This window comes from Scyliorhinus canicula, chromosome 22, assembly GCF_902713615.1.
Source record: "Scyliorhinus canicula chromosome 22, sScyCan1.1, whole genome shotgun sequence".
In the NCBI taxonomy this organism is placed as follows: domain Eukaryota; kingdom Metazoa; phylum Chordata; class Chondrichthyes; order Carcharhiniformes; family Scyliorhinidae; genus Scyliorhinus; species Scyliorhinus canicula.
The window spans coordinates 909,401-935,762 of NC_052167.1; the positions used below are offsets into that span (position 1 = coordinate 909,401).

The 26,362-nt window shown below is 48.2% G+C and overlaps 1 protein-coding gene across 2 annotated transcripts in view; it reads left to right on the forward strand.

Moving 5' to 3' along the window:
* Nucleotides 1–26,362, forward strand: part of ndst2a (N-deacetylase/N-sulfotransferase (heparan glucosaminyl) 2a) — a 544,670-nt gene that overhangs the window by 138,736 nt on the left and 379,572 nt on the right. For both annotated transcript variants that reach the window (XM_038782800.1, XM_038782799.1), the window contains exon 2: nt 6,811–6,852. The gene's annotated coding sequence lies outside the window, so the exon portion shown is untranslated. The remainder of the gene's footprint in view (nt 1–6,810; nt 6,853–26,362) is intronic.

Consider the following 26,362-nt stretch of genomic DNA (forward strand, 5'->3'; position numbering starts at 1 on the left):
TGACTTGATGGGCTGAATGGCCTCCTTCTGGACTGTACGGATTGTATGATTGGAGCTAACATACCTTTCTTGCGGTGTGGAGCTACTGCGCAAGGGGCCCCTTAATTGCCCTCGATATTTTAATTCAGGCGGCATAATGGCAGTGTCTCTGGGTGAATAATCCAGAGCCCCAGTCCAATGCTCCGGGGGGCATGAGTTCAAATCTCACCACAGCAGGGAATTAAATTTAAATTCGATTAATAAACTCGCCTCAGAATGACGCCACGCATTATCATCGATTGTCGAAAAAACCCAAGGAGTTCACAAATATCCTTGAGGGAAGGAAATCTGCCATCCTTATCTGATCTGACCGACACGTGACTCCAGAACCTCAGCAATGTGGTTGACTCTTAATTGCCCACACAGACACGGGGAGAATGTGCAAACTCCCCACGGACAGTGACCCAGAGCCGGGATTCGAACCTGGGACCTCAGCGCCGTGAGGCAGCTGTGCTAACCACTAGGCCACCGTGTCCATTCATTTATATGGGGTTGGATTCCTTTACAGTCCACCTGCCCAATTTTCTCATTAGGAAGTAATCCATTGGATTCATGAAACAAAATAGCCATAGAATCCCTGCACTGCAGAAGGAGGCCATTCGGCCCATTGATTCTGCATCGACCCTCTGAAAGAGCACCCTGCCGAGGCCCCTTATTGCCCTAACCCCACCTAACCTGCACATCTTTTGGACACTAAAGGGCAATTTTAGCATGGCCAATCCACCCAACCTGCCCATCTTTGGAGTGTGAGAGAAAACCCACGCAGTCACGGGGAGAACATACAAAGTCCACGCAGACACTAGCCCAAGGCTGGAGTTGAATTCTGGGTCTCTGGCGTTGTGAGGCTGGACTACTAACCACTGTGCCACCGTGTCGCTTCAGATCTTGCAAAAAAAAAAATTATTATAATTCATTAAAAAAATCTTCCCTTACATTCACGTGCCACAGTGTGTATTTTGAAAGCTATTGTACAATCACGTGGTGCTTACAGGGACAGCGGTACTTGCAAAGGGAGCCGGACTATCTGCTGTTTCTATCAGTTTCTCTTCATAATCCTGTCCCTCCCGTAACGAGGAGGAATGCTTTGAAGGGACTGACGATTTTAAAGTATAATATGGCTGCATTATGTATCTGTTGGCAAGGTGCAACCCAATACTGATAGAAAGCTGTTATTGTTATTCTGCAGTGTGCATGAGCTCTGGCGATGTGGCGAGGCTATTCAGCACACTGGCGATCCCCCTCCTCTCTGCTCCACAGTGCCCGGGTTCAATTCATTCGGTGTCTGTGCGGAGTCTGCATGTTCTCCGTGTATTGCGTGGGTTTCCTCCGGGTGCTCCGGTTTCCTCCCAGCTGTGTAAGAGTGGGGCTGACAAATATGCAGAATTATTATCCATATGCACCATACAATTAATTTTTATTACCCAGCGTCATGTGTCGAGAATGGCCGGTGTCGTCAATTAAAAGGCAGGTTACCTGAGGGTGTTTAAGTTCAACCAATCTGAATGCTCCCCAGTGTTTCGTGGTGATGTGGCTGTGGTGTAACGAGAAGTGTGGGACATAAATCTAAGTAGGCCGAGACCAGAGAATGGGCAGGCTGCCTGTGCGTTTAACAATTTTTAGCAGTTGTGTGAGAGTGAGAACATTTCACTGTGTTCACTTTTGGATGTAAATTGTGAGGAGGGGGTAGGGGGTTTGCAGGCTGAAGGTTTGCCCAGGGGACCAAATACTCTTTGCACCAATCCCAGTTGAGGGTGAGCATATTTGTGGAGTCGCCTCCTCTGGTTAGTTGTTTCATTGTCCACCACCATTCATGACTGGAAGTGGCAGGACTGCAGAGCTTTGATCTGATCGGTTGGTTTTGGGATCTCGCAGCCCTGCCTGTTCCACCTTCCGCTGTTTGGCATGCATGTCATACTACTAGTTTGCCAGCTTATGTTTGGGTGTGGATGATTCTGCTCCTGGCATACCTTCCTGCACCATGGTGGCAATGGTAGACTGGGGAAAATGCCAGGCCGTAAGACTATGGGTAGCAGTGTTGCTTCACGGCGTCCTGGAATCGATTCCCGGCTTGGGTCACTGTGCTCCCTGTGTCTTCTCCCCGTGTCTGCGTGGGTTTCCTCCGGGTGCTCCAGTTTCCTCCCACAGTCCAAAGATCTGTGGGTTAGGTGGATTGGTAATGCTAAATTACCCTTAGTGTCCAAAAAGGTTAGGTGGGGTTACTGGGTTATGGGGATAGGGTGGAGGTATGGGCTTAAGTAGGGTGCTCTCTCCAAAGGCCAGTGCAGACGGGATGGGCCGAATGGCCTCCTTCTGCACTGTAAATTCTATTAGCCCAAGACTACAGATTGTAGTTTAATACAATTTTGCTGCTGCTGTTGGCCCACAGTGCCTCATGGACGCCCAGTTTTGAGCTGCTAGATCTGTCCTGAATCTCTCCTATTTAGCACTTAAGTAAGGTACTGAAATTGGAATCTATCAGGAGCGGTAACCAAGGCAATATGCAGTTGTGTCAATGCACTGAAGTAGCTGTAATCTTGCATCCTTGAACAGGGTACAATAATTACACTATTGGCCTTCAAAGATTTAATCCATATCAAACTTTAAATATTCTTTTAGCTGTTGTCTTCTGAGCCTAAATCCCACATCTACTTCTTCAAATCTATTTTGTTTTACCTCCAGGGATTTCAATAATCTCTACGTTACATAAAATACTTTGAAAAGGTTAATGATATTTTCCATTCCCTGTAACATTTTTCTTCCACTGAAACTCGTGCTCCCGAAATGGTATTTGCATTACTGAACAGAGAGTTACGGTGCCCTTTAAGAATGCGTTAGTACGTGCTGATGTGGCGTAAAGCAGTTTGCAATCTTAGACCGAAATCTAGGCCATGTTAACACATATTCACTATTTGCCAGTGAAGTCACCTCCTCGGACCATGTAGCCCTCCATAATCTCTGTGCTCCTTCATTTTGGGCCCATTACATATCCTAGATTTCCTACCATGCATTATAGGCGGCTGTGCCTTCTGCTGCTGAGGCCCAACAAGAATTCTCTTGCTAAACCTCTCTGCTTTCCCATCATGTTTCTCCTTAAAATCTATCTCTCTGACCAAGTTTTGCATCATCTGTCCTAATATTGAAGGGCTGCTATGTTAAATGCCTGTTGATGCCACATAAACACTTGGCTCAGCACATACAGAGATCTTGGAAGTGAATTGTTGGAGCATTGGATTTGCTATCTTTTGCTTCAGTCTATTAAGTAGAACTCAAACACATAGCTTTCTGACTTGGAGCTGCCCACTAAGTCACAAAGCCTAGTGACAATTATTGTAGATGAAACAATGGTCACTATACGCCACCCGCCCTCCCACAGGGGACCACGGAAGGACTAACTTACCTCAAGGACCGGTAAGTTGGGTAAACTCCCCAAGTTTTCTTTGGATCCCTCAAGGAAGTCCCTCGGATCAGGCAACCTTGGTTCAAACTCTTAACCCAAGTGTAGGTACTCAGCCTTCGAGTACATACTTGGCACAGTTAGTGTTTATCAAAGGAGTGCCAGTATGAGATTTTTATGGGATTACAAAGGCTCCAATCTCTCTCTCTTCAGGCAACAGATCTCTTGGTGGATTAAACAATTCAATATGTTAATGTGATGTGTTGATTCAACAACCTGGGGGTCTTGTCACTAGTAGTTTCCTCGTCGTCTTGGTTGGAAACAATCTCATTACCCACTCCTTCCTCTTGAAACCACCCAAAGCTGAGAGTTCAAGTCATCTTCCAAACCCATGACCTCTGTCATCTAGAAAGGCAGCATATACATGGGGATGCCAGCACCAACAGGTTCCCCTCCAAGCTACACGCGTACCCTGACTTGGAATTATATCACCGTTCCTTCGCTGTTGCTGGGTTAAAATCCTGTAACTCCCGATCAACACTGTGGGTGTATCAGCAGCACATGGACTGCAATACTTCAAGGTGGCAGCTCACCGCCATCTTGAGGGCAACTAGGGAGGAGCGATAGGTGCTGGCCTAGCCAGCGACACCCATATCCCATGAATAAAATAATTATCAACACTTCTGGGGGGGGCGATACTCCCAAATGGAGCCCAAGTGTTCCCGCCGTCGTGAACGGCGTCGCGTTTCACGACGGCGCGAAACGGACACAGGGACGACCGATTCTGTCTCCCACAGGGGGCCAGTACAGCGCTGGAGCGGTTCACACCGCTCCAGTCTCCCTTCCCGGCGCCAAATGGAGGCCGTGCCAACCCGCGCATGCGCAGTTGGGCCGCGCCAATCTGCGCATGCCCGGGGCTTCTTCTGCGCACCGGCCCCAACTCAACATGGTGTTGGTGTTCAGGGGCCGGCCGCGCCGGAGAGTAGGCCCGGGGTGGGGGGGAGAGGCCGGCCCGCCAATCGGTGGGCCCCAATCGCGGGCTAGATCCCATCGGAGGCCCCCCCCCCCGGTGAAGGATCGCTTTTCCCCGCCCCACAGGCCGCTCCCGGCCCTTTGCGCAGAGTTCCCGCCGGCAGCGACCAGGGGTGAACGGCGCCAGCGGGACTCTGACGTATCCGCGCGGCCGCTCGGCCCATCCGGGCTGGAGAATCAGCGGCCAGCGTCGTGGCGCAGTTCTCTGGCCTGGCGCGGGGCTCGGAGAATCACCCCCCTCATCTTTCAATAGTTGCTTATATAATCTGACTAATCATTTGAGTGATGCGATTCTACCATATTGATTCTACGAATCAAGTTGGCCAGATTAAGTCAGCACAGTTGCTTCACAGCTCCAGGGTCCCAGGTTCGATTCCCGGCTTGGGTCACTGTATTTGTGGAGTCTGCATGTTTTTCCCGTGTCTGCGTGGGTTTCCTCCGGGTGTTTCGGTTCCCCCCCACAGTCCAAAGATGTGCAGGTTAGGTGGGTTGGCTGTGCTAAATTGCCCTGTGTCCAAAAAGGTTAGGTGGGTTACTGGGTTACAGGGATAGGGTGGAGGCGTTGGCTTAAGTTGGGTGCTCTTTCCAAGGGCTGTTGCAGGCTCGATGGGCCGAATGGCCTCCTTCTGCACTGTAAATTCTATGATAAATACTGAAACCTTTCACTTTTATGTGCGAGACATCAATGAGATTGCTGTTACTGGCAATTGTGTCTCAAATAAGTGATCATGGCTGCAACACAAGATAGAATTAATTAATTTAGCCTTCGTGTTGCTTTGCTTCTTAGAATTTGTATTGTTCTTACTTTCGTGTCTTAAAGACTAAATTCTTTTAATACCGAGCCAGCAAATCCGATGCTAATGACTGAACTGAATCTGACGTGAAGTGGATTGAGAACAATTCCTCCGCAGAGTCACATCAAAGTGTCAGCTGGTGTCTGGGCTCCTAATACAGACTGCCATCATTCCGCAGCGGCAGTCAGTGCCATCATTCCCCAGCGGCAGTGCCATCATTCCGCAGCGGCAGTGCCATCGTTCCGCAGTGGCAGTGCCATCATTCCCCAGCGGCAGTGCCATCATTCCGCAGCGGCAGTGCCATCATTCCGCAGTGGCAGTGCCATCACTCCGCAGCGGCAGCGGCAGTGCCATCATTCCCCAGCGGCAGTGCCATCATTCCGCAGCGGCAGTGCCATCATTCCGCAGCGGCAGTGCCATCATTCCGCAGCGGCAGTGCCATCATTCCCCAGCGGCAGTGCCATCATTCCCCAGCGGCAGTGCCATCATTCCGCAGCGGCAGCGGCAGTGCCATCATTCCGCAGCGGCAGTGCCGTCATTCCGCAGCGGCAGTGCCGTCATTCCGCAGCGGCAGTCAGTGCCATCATTCCCCAGCGGCAGTGCCATCATTCCGCAGCGGCAGTGCCATCATTCCGCAGCGGCAGTGCCATCATTCCGCAGCGGCAGTGCCATCATTCCGCAGCGGCAGTGCCATCATTCCGCAGCGGCAGTGCCATCATTCCCCAGCGGCAGTGCCATCATTCCCCAGCGGCAGTGCCATCATTCCGCAGCGGCAGTGCCATCATTCCCCAGCGGCAGTCAGTGCCATCATTCCGCAGCGGCAGTGCCATCATTCCCCAGCGGCAGTGCCAACATTCCGCAGCGGCAGTGCCATCATTCCCCAGCGGCAGTGCCAACATTCCCCAGCGGCAGTGCCATGTGGAAGCACCTTTTTACACCGACACTGCTCCTGTAGCGTGTATCCTAACATTGTTTTTCACTCCTCGCTAAGTGCGACATCTGGAGTATTGATATACAGCGCCATATGTTGAATATTTATATCAGAAAGAGGATCAGTTGTTCAATCCCTGACCCAAGGCCCATATTGAGCATTAATGGACAGGTGTTGAAAAAGGCACAGCTGTGGATGCAAACTCCCCCCCCCCCCCCCCCCCCCCCCCCCCCACCCCATGTATAGTACCCTAACCCTGGTGTAAAGTTGTATAGTGGTGTTGTGCGGTGGTGTGTAAATTCAGACCGAGGTGATTGCTTGAACAGTTGATTAACTGAAAGACTCTGCTGCCTTTACATGCTGTCTCGCAGTTGTGTGTGAGTGCCTTTCTGTACACATCTCCCCCAATCCTATATCACTACCCTGTGTGCACAGGTTGCTTGGCAGCATGTAAATGAATATACATTCTACCCCTGGGCTGTAATGTTCTCGTTTGTACTTGTCCTGCAGCACTTCTGGTCTTGGAGTTGCTTTTTGTGTAGATTGTCCTTAATTGCCAAGTTCACAAAAATATCATTGGATGGAAAGATATTGACTGAAATCATTTATTCTGTTTGCAGATCTGTGAAAGCATCCACTGACCACAATATCATCCTGTGAAGGTAAGGACTACATACGTTAAATACATTAAATCGGACATCTTATACTCAAACGAGCAGGCTGACTCAGCGTGGTTTTCCAGTCTGTCTGTAACCTGTGTGACTTGGGTGCCATTTGCTGCAGTAGATGCTCCTGTCAAAGCTGGATAGCGTTGGCCTCGTATATTGTGGACAATGGCCAAGTCCTTTGGGATAGTTTGTGTAACATTCCTGTTCAAATTTGCCAGCTAGCTAGTGAGTAATATTTGGAATTTCTATTATTGTCCCCCTCCAAAAAATGTCCTCTTTGTTGAATGGAAGGATTACACATTAAATCAGTCAGAAATACCTTTTTATTTTCCCTCTCTGCCGTCACTCCCTTTCTCCACTTCCTTCAAAGCAAGAGGGTTTTAACTGTTGGTTCCATTGCTGCCAAGCAGTGTGAGGGGGGCCTAGCCAATAATGTCCATGTGTTCTGGTCCTGCCCGAATTTGGGGGAATACTGAGGGTCGTTTTTCAGCATCATGTGGAGGTTCTGCAAGTGGAATTGGAACCGGGTCCCCTGGGGGCCATATCCGGGACTGCAGACGGGAGCGGGGGCAGACATTTTAGCCTCCGCCTCGTTGGTTGCTCGCACGCAGGTTCTGTAGGGGTGGAGGTCAACTTCTCTCTCTCTCTTTTCTTCTCTCTCTCTCTCCTCTCTCCTCTCTTCTCTCTCCTCTCTTTCTTCTTCTTTCCTCTTCTTTCCTCTTCTCTCTTTCATCCCCACCCCCCTCTCCCCCCCTACCCAAGATAGGGGTCTGTCTGTTTTACATTTTGGTGACCTGGTTGCTGTCGAGGGTTTGGGGGGGGGGGGGGGGGGATGTGTATTGTTGTCAAAATGTTGAACATTTGTACGAAAATATTTTTTAAAAAAAGATCTGCCTATATCGCATTGAATGACAGAGCAGGAGCAATGGGCTGAATGGTCTACTCTTTCCTTTCTCCAGTTCTTGACTACTGTATCACCTTCAAAAGCAAACACTTTTCCCCATCCAACAATGAGTCTATGTAACTGCTGATTATTTCTAATCAAGTCTTTATTGTCTGAGGTGTTTGCATATTTTGTGTTTCTTTTGTGACGGGAGGCATTTTAATTGGCTCCCATCTCAAGATTTTGATTTTCTAAAACCAGGTGCCCCAAAACTTAGCATTTTGCAGGTTTTTCACTGGCTTTGTGTTGAAGTGCACAAATCTGCTAATATTTGTTTTAGATACCAGCATGTGACACCGTATTAGTGACCAGTGGTGGATTGAAGCTCGGACCTAGACTGCCTCGGCCGACTATGGGGTGAATGTGCACAGAGTTGACTGTATTGCTGAGAGGAATGATCTGAATGGCACCTGAGTCAATTCACGCCAGTCTGTGTGGTGTTGAACAGCACTGCTATCTCTCACTTTCTGTGTCTCCCTTTAGAGCGGCTCACCAGCAATGCTGGTGGGTGTGGGTGATGAACATTTTCTAATCTGCTTTTAAGACACAAATATTGAAGTGGATGTGTAGGTCACACAGCCAGCAGCATCCCTGATCAAATAACGTCAATGCAGCTGGGTGACCTCTGACCGTCAAGAGTGTAATCGGACAAGTGGATGATGTTGCTCATCGTGAATGATTGATGGGCAGTTCCTTTGTAAACGCAGCCAGTGTGATCCTGTTTTATTTAACACCCCAGCCGTACACATAAATGGATGTGAACTGCGCTGAATCAAAACATTTCCTTCCTTTTGTGTGGCACGGTCTGTTTTATTTTCTTACTGTTGTGTTCGGGATATATTGAAAATGCTGGAAGTCTGGAATTAAAACTGACAAACCGCTCTCGCTGCTCAATGTTTGCAACATGTGTAACCTGTCATCAGAGCTAGAAGCTAAGAAGCAAATGGGCATTTTAAGTAAAAGATGGTGATTGAGGAAGGCGAGCCAGCAACCGAATCAATCACAGAGAATGTGCTCAAAGATTTGCTTCGGACCAGACTGGTACAAAAGATCAGATGGAGAAATGACGGAGGGGGTGTGCAATTAAGGAGGGAGGGGGAAATGGTTTGAAAAACCACGCAAATGAAATCTGGAAAAATAAGAGTAAAAGAAAAAATGGGCAGCATGGTAGCATAGTGGTTAGCATTGCTGCCTCATAGCACCAGGGCCCCAGGTTCGATTCTGGCCTCGGGCGGCTGTCTGTGCGGAGCCTGCACGTTCTCCCCGTGTGTGCGTGGGTTTCCTCCGGGTGCTCCGGTTTCCTCCCACAGTCCAAAGAAGCACAGGTTAGGTGGGTTGGCCATGCTAAATTGCACCTGAGCGTCGAAAGATGTGCAGGTTAACAAGGGCGAGGGGGGTTTACAGGGAAAGGGCGGGGGAGTGGGTCCAGATGGGGTGTTCTTCGGAGGTTCAATGCAGACTCAATGGGCCAAATCGCCACCTCCTGCACAGCAAGGATTCTTTTTTTAAAAATAATCTTTATTGTCACAAGTAGGCTCACATTAACACTGCAATGAAGTTACTGTGAAAAGCCCCTAGTCGCCACATTCCGGCGCCTGTTCGGGTACACAGAGGGAGAATTCAGAATGTCCAATTCACCTAACAAGCATGTCTTTCGGGACTTGTGGGAGGAAACCGGAGCACTCGGAGGAAACCCACGCAGACACTGGGAGGACGTAGCAGACCCAGCACAGACAGTGACCCAGCGGGGGATCGAACCTGGGACCCTGACGCTGTGAAGCAACAATGCTAACACTGTGATACTGTGCTGCCCTAATTTTCTATGGAAGAGAGGAAAAGCTGAGGGTGTGGAACTTTAACAGAATATGCAACGGAGACAGCGATCTGGCAATGGTAAGGAAGAGGGAGCAGCGGTGAACTGAGTGCTCATTGCTTTTGAATGCAAGACACGAGTTCTCCACTTACATATCAAACCTGCCTCCCCACCCCTGCCCTATTTCAAATGGTGTTTTTAATATTCACCCTCACACCCATTGACTGGTCCGTGGAATTCGCGGATATGTGCCAGATGAAATTTAACAGAGAGAAGTGCAAACAATTGTAGCTAGGAAGAGCGAGAAGAGGCAATATCGGCTAAAGGGTACAATTCTAAAACGGGGCAGGAACAGAGGTTTCTGAGGGTGTCTGCCCCATGGTTCTAGTCCCTCCCACCAGGGGAAACCTCCTTTCAGTGTCCGTCCTGTCCAGTCTCCTCAGGACCTGGTATGTTTCAGAAGGATCACCCCTCATTCTTCCAAATTCGATTGGGTATAAACTCAATCTATTCAACCTTTCGTAATGAGAGAACCCCTTCATCCTACTGATCAGATGAGCGAACTTTGACAGACCTGCTTCAGAGGCAATGATAACCTTTCTTGGGTAAGGGGACCCAGTACTTCAGATATGGTCTCACTAATGCCCTGTACAACTGTAGCAACTATTCCCGACTTCCATGCTTGATTTCTCCGGCAATAAATGCCACAATTCCCATTCCCGTAAGTTGGACGAGCAGCCAACTTGGCATCCACTAGCTTTGCCCCTCTGAGGGTCACGGTGTTTGAAGCGAGCAGAGAGGGACATGGGTTATGAAAGTGGGATCCAAAACCACACTTTCTCCAACCAAGGGGGAGGGGGGGGGGGGGGGGGGCGGATTCTCTGGTCACCGTCACCAAAATCACATTCGGCGATCGGCCAGAATACTCCCCGTTTGCATCAAAATCGGGGGCAGTGCCGCTTTTGTGATGCCCCACCCCCTCGAAAACGGTGTCGGAGTACGGCGCACGCCGTCGGGATGGCCTCAGGATGTTAACTCAGGCCCTCCCTTGATGCTCCTCCCCCGATGTGCCACGTTCCCGACAGTGTGGAACACTTATCCTCTTTCCTTTTTACCGTGGACCTGGCGTGGCGGCTGCCGACGGAATCCAGTGCCACCACAATCAGGGTAGGTCCGTTCCACAGGCAGGGGGGGCTACGGCGGGGGCTGGGGGCACTGATGGTGGTGGGAGGGGTCCGTGAATGGAGAGGGAGGTTACCGGGGGACGGTAGGTGGTAGGCCAGGTCCGCGAGCGGGCGGCAGCATGTTGCACGGTGCAGCCGTGCGCATGTGCGGCCTCGGACCCGGCAATTCTCCAACCGTATCCGCAGGTAAAGCCGGGGGCTCCATGTCGCGTGGCTGCTAGCCCCCCACCAGATGGAGGGTCGGTGCAGCTTTTGCGCCGCCTTTTCTGGCGTAAAACACCACTGTTCCCACGCCGATGTCAGCACTTGAATGCTCTTTGCTTTTGAATGCAAGACATGAGTTCTCCACTTTCATATCAAACCTGCCTCCCCACCTCTGCCCTATTTCAAATGGTGTTTTTAATATTCACCCTCACACCCATCGACAGGTCTGTGGAATTCAATTCGGAGAATCCAGCCCGGGGTGTGTATCTCGGCTAAGCCGACAGTCCCAATCATTTAATTAAATGGATTTTTGTACAGACAGACCTGACTGTGTGGCTGGAAGAAGAATTTCAATATTCCTTCTGGCGAATGCATAAATTTTATTATATATTAAAAAAAATGTTGGTAGGCTCAGTAATTGGATTTTTTATTTATTAAACGTGAAAGCTCAGAAGAGCCACTGTCGGATATGAAAATAATTGCTATCCTGAACTTTGGAGCAGCCCATTTACCTCCCAGTAACTTTCCTGTTTGTGCTTCACCTTGCTGTTTCTGTCAATAAGTCGTTCCGTTTGGGGCGAATGCATTATTCAGTAATCATACCTGCACGGAGTTTTAAAAATTATGCACGCCTTGCGTCTGCAAATGCAGGAAAATAATTAACAGCAGCCAAAGAAATAACACTTCAAAAATAGACCCAAGATCCCAAGATGTGGAGCTGGAATTATTGCTGCAACCTTAGTGAGCCCAGGGCTGAGCAGACGGTTGTGAAGCTTATTTGCCAGGCGAAATGATCAGTCCCAGCACAAACCAAATATTAAAAGTCTTTGGCTAACGGTAAGGAACTTAACTGGGGATTAGTGTCTGTGAAATGTATTTTCTTTTTTCACAATGTGCTGTCTGAAATCTTGATTTGCTTTCTCTCCGACTTGCTGCTTGTAAAGTTTCCCTTTCATTGGCGACATCGCAGAATATTAAAAGAAACCTCATTCATAAGGGAGTGGGGCATGTATTTATTTGCATCCTTACTGCCTTGAGGGCACACAAAGCTTGTAGAGGTTTAGCTTTAGTTGCCAAGTTGTGTGTACCTCGTTCAGTCCAGCTGAGCTCCACAGGGCACCTTTATGGACAAGAGAAGGGCAGCTGGGGATCTGAAATGGCTGCCAATTTGTATCAATAAGGTCACTGGCTGATTTTTTGCAAGATGTGCTGACGCTCGCCAAGGATGCACGATTGCACTTGGCTCTCCTGGCCAGCATTCATTAACTTGCGCTCATCCAAAACTCTTAGCTGACTGCACCGGCCGCACCCCCGACCTCTAACTGCCGAGGTGAACCCTGGGCGGCAGATGCGTGGGACACCACCACTTGCAAGGTTACCCCCCCCCCCCCCCCCCCACCCCCAAGCCACACACCATCCTATCTTGGAAAGGTGTCGCCGTTCCATCATTGCCGCCCTGTCAAAATCCGGGAATTCCCTCACCAACAGCCCTGTGGATGGACCTTAACCAGATGAGCTGCAGCGGTTCAGGAAGGTGACTTTCCACCACCTTTTCTAGGCCAACAAATGTTGACATTGCCACGGACACCCTTGTCATGGTGGGTAGCATAAATGCTTCACAGCTCCAGGGTCCCAGGTTCGATTCCCGGCTGGGTCACTGTCTGTGCGGAGTCTGCACGTCCTCCCCGTGTCTGTGTGGGTTTCCTCCGGGTGCTCCGGTTTCCTCCCACAGTCCAAAGATGTGCGGGTTAGATGGATTGGCCATGCTAAATTGCCCGTAGTGTCCTAATAAATGTAAGGTTAAGTGGGGGGGGGTGGTTGTTGGGTTACGGGTATAGGGTGGATACGTGGGTTTGGGTAGGGTGATCATGGCTCGGCACAACATTGAGGGCCGAAGGGCCTGTTCTGTGCTGTACTGTTCTATGTTCTATGAATACTGAGAAAGCCATTGCTGCATCCTACCTCGCACAAGCTCTCCTTTACCAATCACCCGTGTACTTGCAGACCTATATCCACTTCCGGTACACTGATGGCTTAATGATTTAAAATATCATTCCACCTCCTCGGCTCTCTTTATTCCTGCAACCTCTTGCAGCCCTACAATCCTCTGGGATATTAGTTCACTGATTTTTGGTATCCTCTACTTCCTTCAGCTTGGCGAAGCTAGTGACACCTACAGCCAACAAAGCTCTGTAACTCCCCGTCTAAATCTCTGCCTCCTCAACCTTGCCTCCTATAAAACAACTTTAAAACGTACTTTGTTGTTGACCAGGCTTTTGGTCAGAGGTCCTGTTATCTTCGGCTTGCTGTCGATTTTTAAAGTTATTTCACGGGGTGTGGGTGTCGCTGGCTAGGTCAGCATTTGTTGCCCATCCCTAATTGCCCCTTGAGATGGTGGTGGTGAGCTGCTGCCTTGTGGTGTAGGTACACCCACAGTGCTGTTAGGGAGGAAATTCCAGGATTGTGACCCAGCGACAGTGGCGGAATGGGCGATAGGATATCTGTGGCTTGGAGGGGAACATCAAGATGATGGTGTTTCTATTTTAAAAAAAGTAAATTTAGAGTACCCAATGATTTTTTTTCTAATTAAGGGGCAAGTTAGCATGGTCAATCCACCTATCGGCACATATTTTGGGTTGTGGGGGTGAAGCCCACACAGACACGGGGAGAATGTGCAAACTCCACACGGACAGTGACCCAGGGCCGGGATCGAACCCGGATCCTCAGCTTTGTAGGCAGCAGTGCTAACTCACTGCGCCACCGTGCTGCCCATGGTGTTCCTATGTGTCCGCTGCCCTTGCCCTTCTAGGTGGTGGGGGTTGTTGGGTTTAATGTGCCTGTTTCCCCCCCCCCCCCTGTGAAGCGTATTGAGACATTATTAAGTTTAAAGCACTTCATAAATTTAAGCTATTGTTTAATTTTACCAGACCGTTCTCTCAGTACAACAAATGGGTTCTCCAGTTTTGTCAGAATCAACCAGACTTGAAACACTCGCTTCGCTCTCTGACCACAGATGCTGTCAGACGTGCTGAGATTGTCCAGTGTTTTCTGTTTCTGTTTCAGATTACAGAATCCGACGTAATTTTCTTTTATCTCATGTACTCTATTGGCTTTCATTTCTGTAATTCTCAGGTAATCACGGGCCGGTTCGACCCTGGTTAATATTGTGTTCCCCGCGTTGCTTCGATAGACCTGAGTTATACTGCTGACAACTGTTTGTGCAGAGCCTGTAAATCCGCAACCAAACGCTGGTTACGTTTTATATTTGGGAACTGTTGACGAGATCACTGCTTGATTAGAAAGAAAATGGAAGTTCCAAAGTGTTCAGCAGAAACAGTTTTAATATTAAAACCAACCGCTCCCCAACCCCTGTTTCCAAGCGACTGATTTTGCATCCAAGATTCATTGAGTAATTTAAATTGAATGTCCCTTCCTGTCAATACAGATGGTTTAGTTGATGGGGTGTCTTTTGAATCCTCGTAAGATTATTATTTGGCACAGCTTGTCGGCGCAATAAGCCTATTCCCAATGCCTCTTTCTACTTATTCTGAAAATGGGCTCGCTCACGGCAGAATTGGACAGCTAGAAGAAATTAATAGCAGCCAACCCGGGTTCACTCACTAATGTCTCCCAGTGTAGCCATGGCGAATGGGCTTTCTGTACGGATTAGTGTTTCCTCGAGAATCTGCAGCTTTGTCTGTTTTTTGCACATCAGGCGTTCTCTATATGGACATAGAGCCTGACTACACCACACCATGTTCACTTCACTAACCAGCTGGTTACTGGAGAAATCTACAGGACACAATATCAGTCGGCTCCTCCTCAGTGTGTGTCCTTGTCTGTGTCATTGATCTGAGGGTGTGATCGAGAGTCCATGCATGTGTGTGTGTATTGTGTAGATGTGTTTGTCGATGAGTGTGTGTGTTTGTGTAGACGAGTGTGTGTTTGTGTAGATATGTATTTGTGTAGATGAGTGTGTGTGTTTGTGTAGACGTGAGTGAGTGTGTCTTTGTGTAGACGTGTTTGTTTGTGTAGACGTGTGTGTTTGTGTAGACGTGTGTGTTTGTGTAGACGTGTGTGTTTGTGTGGACGTGTGTGTGTTTGTGTAGACTGAGTGCGTGTGGCTTTGTGTAAACATGAGTGAGTGTGTAGACTTGTGTGTTTGTGTAGACGTGAGTGAGTGTATAGACGTGAGTGAGTGTGTAGACGTGAGTGAGTGTGTAGATGTGAGTGTGTAGATGTGTGTGTAGACGTGAGTGAGTGTGTGTAGACGTGAGTGAGTGTGTGTAGACGTGAGTGAGTGTGTGTAGACGTGAGTGAGTGTGTGTGTAGACGTGAGTGAGTGTGTGTGTAGACGTGAGTGAGTGTGTGTGTAGACGTGAGTGAGTGTGTGTAGACGCGAGTGAGTGAGTGTGTAGACGCGAGTGAGTGAGTGTGTAGACGCGAGTGAGTGTGTGTGTAGACGCGAGTGAGTGTGTGTGTAGACGCGAGTGAGTGTGTGTGTAGACGCGAGTGAGTGTGTGTGTAGACGCGAGTGAGTGTGTGTGTAGACGCGAGTGAGTGTGTGTAGACACGAGTCAGTGTTTTTGTAGACGTGAGTGAGTGTGTGTTTGTGTAGACGTGAGTGAGTGTGTAGACGTGAGTGCGTGTTTGTGTCGATGTGAGTGCGTGTTTGTGTCGACGTGAGTGTGTGTTTGTGTAGACGTGTGTGTACATGCGCACGCATACATGTGTGTGCGTGTACATGCGTGTGTGTGTACATGTGTGTGTACGTGTATGTGTGTACATATGTGTGTACATATGTGCGTGTGTACATGTGTGTGCGTGTGTACATGTGTGTGTGTACATGTGTGTGTGTGTGTGTGTGTACATGCATGTGTTTGTGTGTATATGTGCGTGTGTGTATATGGGCGTGTGTGTGTGTACGTGCATGTGTTTGTGTGTATATGTGCGTGTGTGTATATGGGCGCGTGTGTGTGTACGTGCATGTGTTTGTGTGTATATGTGTGTGTGTGTGTACGTGCACGCTCCAAGCAGCTGGAGTTCGATGGTGAGTATGAAACCTTGGAGAGGAACAACCTGGCCAGTTATGTCATAGAGAGGCTAAGAGTGGATAATACGGCCACTGAAGGCATCGCTGGCAACTATGGCTGGGGCCATTCTGAAACCTGCCCCTTTAGACAGTGATGAAGCCCCCCCCCCGCTGACGGGCGGAATGCAGACAGGGAGTCAGAGGATACTTTGAAGAAGAAAAAAAGTGGAAATGGGATGATGGTTGGTGAGACCAGCAAGGAGTGGGAGTTACTGGTCGTTTTGAGGGAGGGAATATGCCTGAAGAAGGGGACCCACGACATTGTCGATCCCTTTTTAAAAAAAATTTAGATTACCCAATTATTTTTTCCGATTAAGGGGCAATTTAGCATGGCCAATCCACCTACCCTGCACGTTTTTGGGTTGTGGGGGCGAAACCCACGCAGACACGGGGAGAATGTGCAAACTCCACACGGACAGTGACCCAGAGCCGGGATCGAACCTGGGACCTCAGCGCCGTGAGGCGGTTGTGCTAACCACTAGGCCACCGTGCTGCCCCACATTGTCAATCCCAACGTGGTGGCAAGGGCTGGGGGGTCCGAAAGAGGAACCCCTGCTTCAGGTCACTGGTGATCATGCACTTCTATTGTATCGGTCCATGACTATGAGCAGCAAAGTACTGAAGTGGTTTGCCGCTACCTTCTGCAGTCTGGCTGACCAGGAAACTCCCGCTCTTACCGTCCGCCATCAGGTATATTGGAAGAATTTACAGGCTGATAATCAAACCCACCCCTCACGGCCACCAGGTCCTGAGGGATTTGAACCTGGAGCATGTGGCCTAGAGGCAGGGATGCTACCCAGAGAGCCACAAGAACTTCTGCTAAAGAGGAACTATATTGGCTTTTCACTCCAGATATCGGTGGGCCTATTTCCACTTGTAATTTATTCAATCGATTTCTTCCTGGGTTACCTGTTGCAATCCATTATATTGCAGTTATATCTCCCTAATGTTGCAATGGGCTGCTTGTACTGTTGGTCAGATTTAGGCATGCAAAACACCTGCCGTGTACAGTCTTTGCAGCTGATATTTATTCCTCCTGGCAGCTGCTGAAAAGACAAATGTCTTGGATCATTTTGTGCTAACTTGGCAATCAATATCCCTAGATCTTTCTAAGTGCTGTTGGTTTTATAGGAAAAATAGCATGTATCATCAGTGGGAAAATGGAATAGCTGCTCAGCAGCAGAGGGGGATGAGCAATGATTTGACAGCCTATTATTGTCTTTGCGGTTCACCCTCTCAAACTTTGTTTTAATTAACTTGGAGAGCAACTCATCATTTGGGCTTGGAAAATAACCATTCTAATTAGGCGTTTTGTTTATCTCCCTCCCTGGTTTTCTCCCCCCCCCCCCCCCTCCCCCAAAAAGAAGCGATTTAAAGATCGCTTTCTGGCTCACTGGAGCCATCTTAACTCAATGTGTCTTCTGCGTAGCCACTTTCAGCTAATGATCACATTTCTGTGCACAGCACTGATGAAGGGGAAATTGAAACCTCGAGCAAACCATCGGGGGCCTGCCTAAGAGCGGAAGGGAGGGAAAGGCAGGTGCAACATTTTGGGTATTGGAGCTTGGGATTCAGGATTCAGGCCCGAGAGCCATTTCCAGACCCAGGTTTGCTGCCTTGTGACCAACACGAGGCCGCTGGTCCTAGGCTTTTGTTGACCTACACGGCTGGCCGCGCCATGGAATCAATAATGGGTCTGTACCCCATTGCTAGTGCTCTTCTGGTGAAGCCCTGGGGTTTAGTTGGGGCTGGCTATGATGGCAGAGAGGCAGGGCGATGGTCGTGAGTCCTCTGGATTTGGAGAAGCACTCCTGCGTGGAGTTTGCCCATCCTCCCCGTGTCTCGGTGGGTTTCCTCCGGGTGCTCTGGTTTCCTCCCACAGTCCAAAGATGTGCAGGTCAGGCGGATTGGCCATGATCAATTGCCCTTAGTGTCCAACAGTTAATTGGGGTTACAAGGTTGCAGATATAGGGTGGGGAAGTGGGCCTAAGAGAGTGCTCTTTCAGAGGGCCTGTACAGACTCGATGGGCCGAATGGCCTCCTGCACTGTAGGTATTCTGTGATTCCATTGTGATGATTACCTCACTGGATGGTCCACAGTTTCTGTGTACCTCTGGCAGAATGTCACTTCTGACAAGCTGCTGGTTGAACGTACCAACTCTTTATCAGATCATTATTTGAGTTGGTACGACTGAGAAGGCAAAGGATGCCTTGTCGAGTTGCTGCAGCGCATCTTGTAGACGGTACACCCGGCTGCCACTGTGCGCCAGAGGTGGAGGGAGTGGTTGTTTAAGGTGGCGGATGGGGTGCGAGAAACAGGATCACTGTTTTCTCAAGGATGTTGAACTTGGTGTTGAATATGTTGGAAAATAATTAGAATTCTGCACATAACTAGAATCATAATCTCGAGCAGCGTTTTTGTGTATTGTAGTCACATGGACCATTGTGAGTATCAGAATGTGACTTGACCGTGAGGGTTTATCAAGATCGAAGCTATTGCTGTTCATGCTGATCATTTCTTTGTTCTTTCATGAGATGTGGGTGTCGCTGGCAATGTCAGTGTCATAATATACACCAGTATATCATGGTGCAGACACACACTGATGGACATACACTAGGACCAATCAACATGTACAAACACTGCAGCCAATCACCAGTTAGAACACACACTATAAAGGCAGTGGGCACCATGGTTCCCGCTCATTCTGGGTGCTGCCTCTGAGTGTAACAGGAACTCATCCAGCCCAGCACAGACTCACACCACGTGCTGAGAGATTCAACTGGTCCGGACAAGGCTTAGGTCTCTAGTTTAAACTAGCACTGTTTAAACCCACAGTTCTCGTATGTCGATTAGTTAATAGTTAGTTAATAAAATAGAGTTGAATCTTCCTCAGTGTTGGTGATATATGTTAACCCCGCAAGTCTACATCATCCAACACTTCATGGTACCAGTAGTTGAGGGATGTTAGTACTTCGGAGACCTACCTACGCCATCCTGCAGAATCTGTTACCCACCCCTAATTGCCCTTGAACTGAGTGGCTTGCTGAGTCATTGCAGAGGGCAGTTGGGGGTCAACTGCATTGCTGAGGGGCTGAAGTCACAGATAGGCTGTTATGGTGGTGAAGAGGTAGTTTTGTTGCTGGACGATGAGTAATTCAAAGATGTAGGGTAATGCTCTAGGGAGCCAGGTTCGATTCCCACCATGGGCGGCATGGTAGCATAGTGGTTAGCACTGACGCTTCACAGCTCCAGGGTCCCAGGTTCGATTCGTGGCTTGGGTCACTGTCTGTGTCGGAGTCTGCACGTTCTCCCCGTGTCTACATGGGTTTCCTCCGTTTCCTCCCACATGTCCCGAAAGACATACTTGCTAGGTGAATTGGACATTCTGAATTCTCCTTCTGTGTACCCGAGCAGGCCCCGGAATGTGGCGACTAGGGGCTTTGCACAGTAACTTCATTGCAGTGTTAATGTAAGCCGACTTGTGACACTGAAGGTTATTATTATTATTACTTGTGACAATAAAGATTATTATTTTTGAAAATGGTGAAATTTAAATTCAATAAATATTTGGAATTAAAATAAACTGATGATCATTGTCGATTGTCGTAAAAGCTCGTCTGGTTCACGCCTGTCCTGTAGGGAAGGAAATCTGCCGCCCTTATCTCACCGCCGGGCCTACATGTGACTCCAGCCCCACAGCAATGTGGCTGACTCTGAAATGACCGAGCAAACTACGCGGTGCCAGGAAAATTAGACACGGCCAATAAATACTGGCCCAGCTGGTGATGCTCGCATCCCATGAACGAATAAAAAAAAACTGGATCCAAACCAGTTGGTGAAGTTAAAACTATGAAGCAGCCGTTTTTTTTGGCTGGAGAAAATTCATTGGCTTAGTTCACAGTCAACCCTACTGCAACCCAGCAGTGACCCAGGCTGCCCATTAATACTCTTCTGAGTTAAAGGAACAGCCAATTAAACTATCTTCATTTATCGGCGTACGAGTACCTATCACCTGTTCAACAATGTAATTAATGAGGCTTAGAAATAGGCCAGAGCAGGTAAGGATGGAAAATTTCCTTCCTTAAAGGGCATTAGTGAACCAGATGATGGGTTCTTGCAACAATTGATGGCAGTTGTCATGGTCACCATTACTGTGGCTGTCTACACTTACTGATTTTCAAGTCCCACCAGCTGCCATGGTGGTATTCGAAGCCATGCCAATTAGCCTGGGCCGTTGGATTACTACTTGTCCAGTGATATTACCACAGCGCCACCATTGCCCCGCAATGTTGCCAATGTTTCTCCAGCATCTAAACCTGAGAGCTCCTTAAATCATGCCACTGTGTTTTGCCAACCCAGCATGGATCAGGAATACAACTGCATGGGCCTGGGGATCGAACCAGGGTGTCTTAATTTTCTGGATGTTTGACCCTCGCTCTGGGCATTGCACCTCCTATTTCGGCCGTTGGCGGAGCCTTGCAACCCACTAGCTCTACACAATTGGCCTGAAGAAACAGCGTACACATTCCAAAGGCGATTCTGGTACCAGCTCAGAATTTTAGTGTTTCAGAGAATCACAGGCGATGGTGATGCAAACCATTGAGCGTGTGTTGTCTACTTGATGCAGCTTTCCATTAGTCGCACTCACCGCATCCCCCGAGTGCACTTTCTCCAAAGCCTTGTATATTTTTCCTTCAAGAATGTATCCAATTTCCTCATACTGAATGTATCCAATTTCCTCATACTGAACCGTCTAATCCTATATTGCAAGAAATTCCTGTTGCAAACACTGCTCCAGGCATCGCCTGTTCCAGCACAATGTATCAAGCTGTCAAGTTTCACATACAGGCGGCCGCACGATTTTCAGTCTCTCAGCAATTTTATGTTTTGAATTATTCAATGACAGGCAGTGAGAGTCATATTTTCAACATGGGGTATTTTTATCTCCAGTTTGTAGAATTTTAGGTCCAATGGAAATTGTCGCCAGAGTACATCATTTCTTGGCTCACAGGTTTCTGTAACCCAATCGCGGAGATCGCTTCATGCTGTAAGCTCGACTGTGAAAGAGAATCTATTTGTCTCCCGTAAATAGGGCTGAGTGCTGGGAAGGAAGCATTGCCTAGCTATGGTTAGGTATTGTTCAAAGATCACATTATCCGAGCAAGGAATGAGCCCACCTTCTTCAAAAGCAGAACCATACCTTATTACTGAAAGGTATCTGTACAAAATCCGATTCATTCCAGCTGCGATGGTGTCTTGATGAGAAGGTTGGTGCTTATTGGAAGTTCTAGCTTTTTATTCCAGCCTTTATATCGTGAACTGAATTTAAATTCCCTCGCTGCCGTGGTGGGATTTGTACACAGCTCTCTGGATTGCGAGTCCAGTAACATAACCACGGATCTACGGTTCTCTCTGGTAGCCAAGTGCACAGGAGCCCCTGAGCTCTGGCACCTTTAAACCTTAAGCTGCCTGGATGCGGGAAGGTGGGAAAATTCCCCTATAGGAAATCAACGCTCCTTTGAAAAAAAATTTTAAAAATTGAAGGCCGAGTTAAATAGGTTTTTGATTGATGAGGGAGGCCAGGGCTATCGGGAGTGAGAGTGGGATGTGCAGGGGACATGTAGGAAAATAGAGTTACGGCCATCATTAGTCCAGCCATGACCTTATTGAATGGTAGAATGGGCTCGATGGGCCAAATGGCCTACTTCTGATCCTATTGCTCTTAACCTTATCTAATTTAATACTCAACGCAGTTAAAAAGAAGTGATCTTAATGAAATGTACGAGATCTTGAGCGGTTTGGATATGGTGGGTACTGGGAAGATTTTGTTGGGGGAAACTAGATCTCAAGGGCTTGGTATGGCAGTAAGAGGCCTCCCTTTACTAACCGGTGAGCAGAATGTTGAGTTCCCTCAGGGTTACTGAAGCGTGGGATTCCCTTCCCTGGGAGGTAGTGGAGGCTGGATTTTAATTCGAGGCTCAGTTAGACAGATTTATGTTGCACAGCGAAGTCCAGGATAATGGGGGCTGGCGGAGTTGAGACCACAGCTTGACCTTACTGAATGGTGGCGCAGGCTCGAGGGGCTGAATGTCCAGTCCTGCACCCATGTGCCAATGGCAGATCGGTTTGGAGGGGCTGAATGGCCTCTTCCTGCTGCCATGTTTGTTACTGCTTTCCTCCTCATGGAAGCACTTCCTGACTGGCTGTCCAAGGCTTGTGCTAAAACAGCACCATCAGTCCATACAATGGTAGACACTGTTTTGGGCCAGGGTTTAGAGAACCCCAAAGTGTATCATGGAGTTTACCTGACCCACAACTTTTAATAGATTGTGGTATGGGGAGCACACGGCCCACTCTACAGATGTGGTACAGCAGAAATGGAAAAGTATTTTTTAAAGCAAAACAATGTTATTCTATGAACTCATTAACCTTTTTAAAACATACAGTGAACATCTTAGCAACCATTAATTCAAATACAACCCCCAAAGAATACAACACTAAGTAATCCTTTAAGCTTTCCTTTTAACATCCATAAGACTTAAAACACCTTTCACCAGAAGCACATCAGGCTAAAGTCACTACTGTTATTAGTTTTAAGTCACCAGGATCGATTTACAGTCTTTAGATTACAGAGAGAGACTCCAATACACCTTCTGGCTGTGACTGCAGCTATCCAGCTCTGAAAATGAAACTAAAACACACCCTGCAGCAAACAGCCTAAAACGAAAGTAAAAAGCTGACAGACAGCCCAGCTCCACCCACTCTCTGACATCACTGCAGTAATAAACACCCATTTGCTAAAGGTAATCTTACTACAGATATTTACATAGACACCCATTTATAAACACCCATTTCTTAAAGGTACTCACATGACAACACCCAGCCATATTTCACCAACTTTCTGCAACTATCTAATCCAGTTTAACAAAGAATGGAAACAGAGGTAGGGGGGAGGGGGGATTTTAAAAAAATCTTGTAGTTTACACACATTTTGATTGACTCCTCCTTCTAGAAGTTTACTTGGGAACGATTAAAATGGAAAAATAAAGTTTCCATTTATAAGTGCCCCAGGAACAAATAATCTTAATTACATCAGAGCAGAAACTTACCGCTGGCATTGAATTCACAATTACAGCTGTGTTTTCATTTTCACAATTCTGGTTGTAGCGTTGTTGTAATCTTTTCTGTGGTGAATATAATACGCTGCCTCACGGCAGGACTTTGACTGGAATCAGCTAAGAGGATTAAGCACCTGTGCTTTGCTTCAGTCTTAAAAGACGGCATCAATCCTGCAGAAGCAAAATGGGAAATGCTGGGCGGCACGATGGCGCAGTGGTTAGCACTGCTGCCTCGCGGCACTGAGGACCCGGGTTCGAATCCCGGCCCTGGGTCACTGTCCGTGTGGAGTTTGTACATTCTCCCCGTGTCTGGGTGGGTCTCATCCCCACAACCCAAAAAGATGTGCAGGGTAGGTGAATTGGCCATGCTAAATTGCCCCTTCATTGGAAAATTTCCATTCATTGGGAAATGCTGGAAATGCTTCGTAGATGAAGCAACATCTGTGAAGAGAAAGAGAGAGAGCACGAGCGTGCGTACTGACTTTTCAGGTTGATGACCTTTCATTGGAGAATTGAATCTGATTCCCGTTTTGTTTTTCCCACTGACCGATTGAGTCGAAAACTGGGATCTGAAGGCAGTACGTGGTGCAGTGGTTAGCACTGGGACTGCAGCGCTGAGGACCTGGGTTCGAATCCCGGCTCTGGGTCACTGTCCGTGTGAAGTTTGCACATTCTCCCCGTGTCTGCCTGGGTTTCGCCCCCACAACCCAAAGATGTGCAGGATAGGTGGATTGGCCACGCTAAATTGCCCCTTAATTGGAAAAAATAATTGGGTACTCTAAATTTTAGGAAAAAAAAGAAAACTGGGTGATGTGTTGGGTATGCTGGGTCTACGTGGATTGCGTTTGATGCAGTGTAGAGAGAGACAGGCTTCCAACACTTAAAGAGGTGCAACACGATTTTATTGAACGTCTAACTATAATACATGCTTAACTGTGGGTTGACACTATGCTGATTTGACTGGAGGCCTGAGGCTAGCCTGACCAGACTAACTGACTACCACATGGTGTTTGCACTGGCTGCTGCTCACGAGCTCTGACTGTCTCAGAGGCTGGGTCCCGAGAGAGCAGGAAAACTGGTGCCCTCTGGCTTTATAGTGGTTGTGTCCTGTCTGGTGATTGGCTGCTGTGTTCTGTGTGCTCACTGGTCATCCTGTGTGTCAATCACTGCCTGTCTGCACTCCATCATATACCTGTGTGTATATTATGACACTGGGATCTTGTGTTATGGAAATGCAAGGAAGGAAATGAGCGGCTTGTCCATCAAACCTGCCTCACAAGGCACAATGGCAGCGACATCATGACTAAACATGCCTTCCCTCGCCGCTCCACAGCCAAGCAACCTGACGGCAGAGAGAAAGAAAAAATGATTGAAAAAGGCCCAATAACAGTGAATGAAAAATGCACCAAAACTCCTCTTTGATTCGCTCGGGGCATCGGGAAGGTGAGTGCGCGGAGAAGACGTCCAGTATATCTGATGGAATTATCCACAGATTGTTACTTTTTATTTAATGCTCAATGTGGTGACTATACACCGCTGCTAGCTCCGTTTCAATTCCCCTCATTCACTGGGCACCAAACAACAGTGCCGACCTGACTCTCAACAACTTATATTTACCTGCGCCTATCATGTCATGAAACATCCCACAGTGCTTTGGTGAAGAGCGATAAAGCAGAATTTGATATTGAGTCACGGAAGAAGCAGGTGTCTAAAAGCATGGTCAAGGGGATAGGTTTTAAGGTACGGGTTTAGGAATGGAAGCAAGATGGAAAAGAGGTTTGAGGAGGAACCTCCAGAGCTCGGGGCCCAAGTGGCCACCAATTATGGGACAATTGAAGAAAGTTGTAACTTCAAGCCTTACGTGAAGATTTGAGCATAGGTGATGGCGACATTAAACTGCGTTGGAGCTGCATTGTCAGAGTGTCTATCAGGTAAGTGTTAAAGATTTTACAATACTCTTCCAGAAAGAACACGTCATTCTGCCTCCCTCAGCCAAGCCCGTTCAAGCTGGGAGAGTAACTCGCCATTAATTTCATTACTGTCGGGAGTATTTTGCTGTACACAAAATGGCTGTGGGGTCTGCTGACATAACAACGAGCTGTACTCCCAAAAAAAAAAAGTTTTGGTGGAGCACTAGCAAATCTAATAGGGATTTCAAGAGACACTTCTGTGTCCGGAGAATGGTTAGAATGTGGGACTCACCGCCACAGGTTGAGGTGAATAACACTGATGCGTTTAAGGGGAAGCTGGATAAGTGCATGAAAGAGAGGGGAATAGAATGTTATTGGGTGAGATGAAAGCAAGGGCGGGAGGATGCTTATGTCAATGGATCAGATGGGCCAAATGGCCTGTTTCTGTCCTGCATTTGAGACTTCATCTCACGCAGTTTCTGATGTGTGTGGTGTTTGGTTCTATTGCTTTCTACAAACAATCTAAAGGTAGAGCATTCCCCCCCCCCCCCCCCCCCCCCCCCCCCCCCCCCGAGAAGTGGATTGATGCATTTTCAGAGACTTCATTAGTCAACAGAAAGGGATTAATTTACAGTGATCTTCAAGAGCAGCAACAGCATGTTTGCAACGGGCTCAAAAACAAAACTGCCTAGGAGAACTCTTTCCCCCTGGATGTGATCATAGAATCCCTACAGTGCAGCAGGAAGCCATTCGGCCCATCAAGTCCGCACGGACCCTCCAAAAGAGCACCCTACCCATGTCCACTCCCCCGTCCACCCCACCCTATCCCTGTGACTGAACCTGAACCTCCCTGGACCCGAAAGGGCTATTTTATCACCTAACCTGCACATCTTTGGGCTGTGGGAAGTAACCGGAGCACCCGGAGGAAACCCATGCGGACACTGGGAGAACGGGCAAACTCCATACAGACAGTGACCCGAGGCTGGAATTGAACCCGGGTCCCCGGCGCTGTGAGGCAGCAGTGCTAACCACTGGGACACCGTGCCGATTTCCCTGAGTCCTGATTGATCACCCAGGCTATGTGACCCTTACTCTGCTACACTATGTTGGCCTTAAAGGGACAATCGCCACAAGAACTTAAAATGTAACAAAGCTGCAGCGACAATGAGGTCCGATAGGCTGCAGCTGGGTTACTATTGTGAACTGGCAGTGGTTCTATTCTTGCAGGTTTCTTTCTCT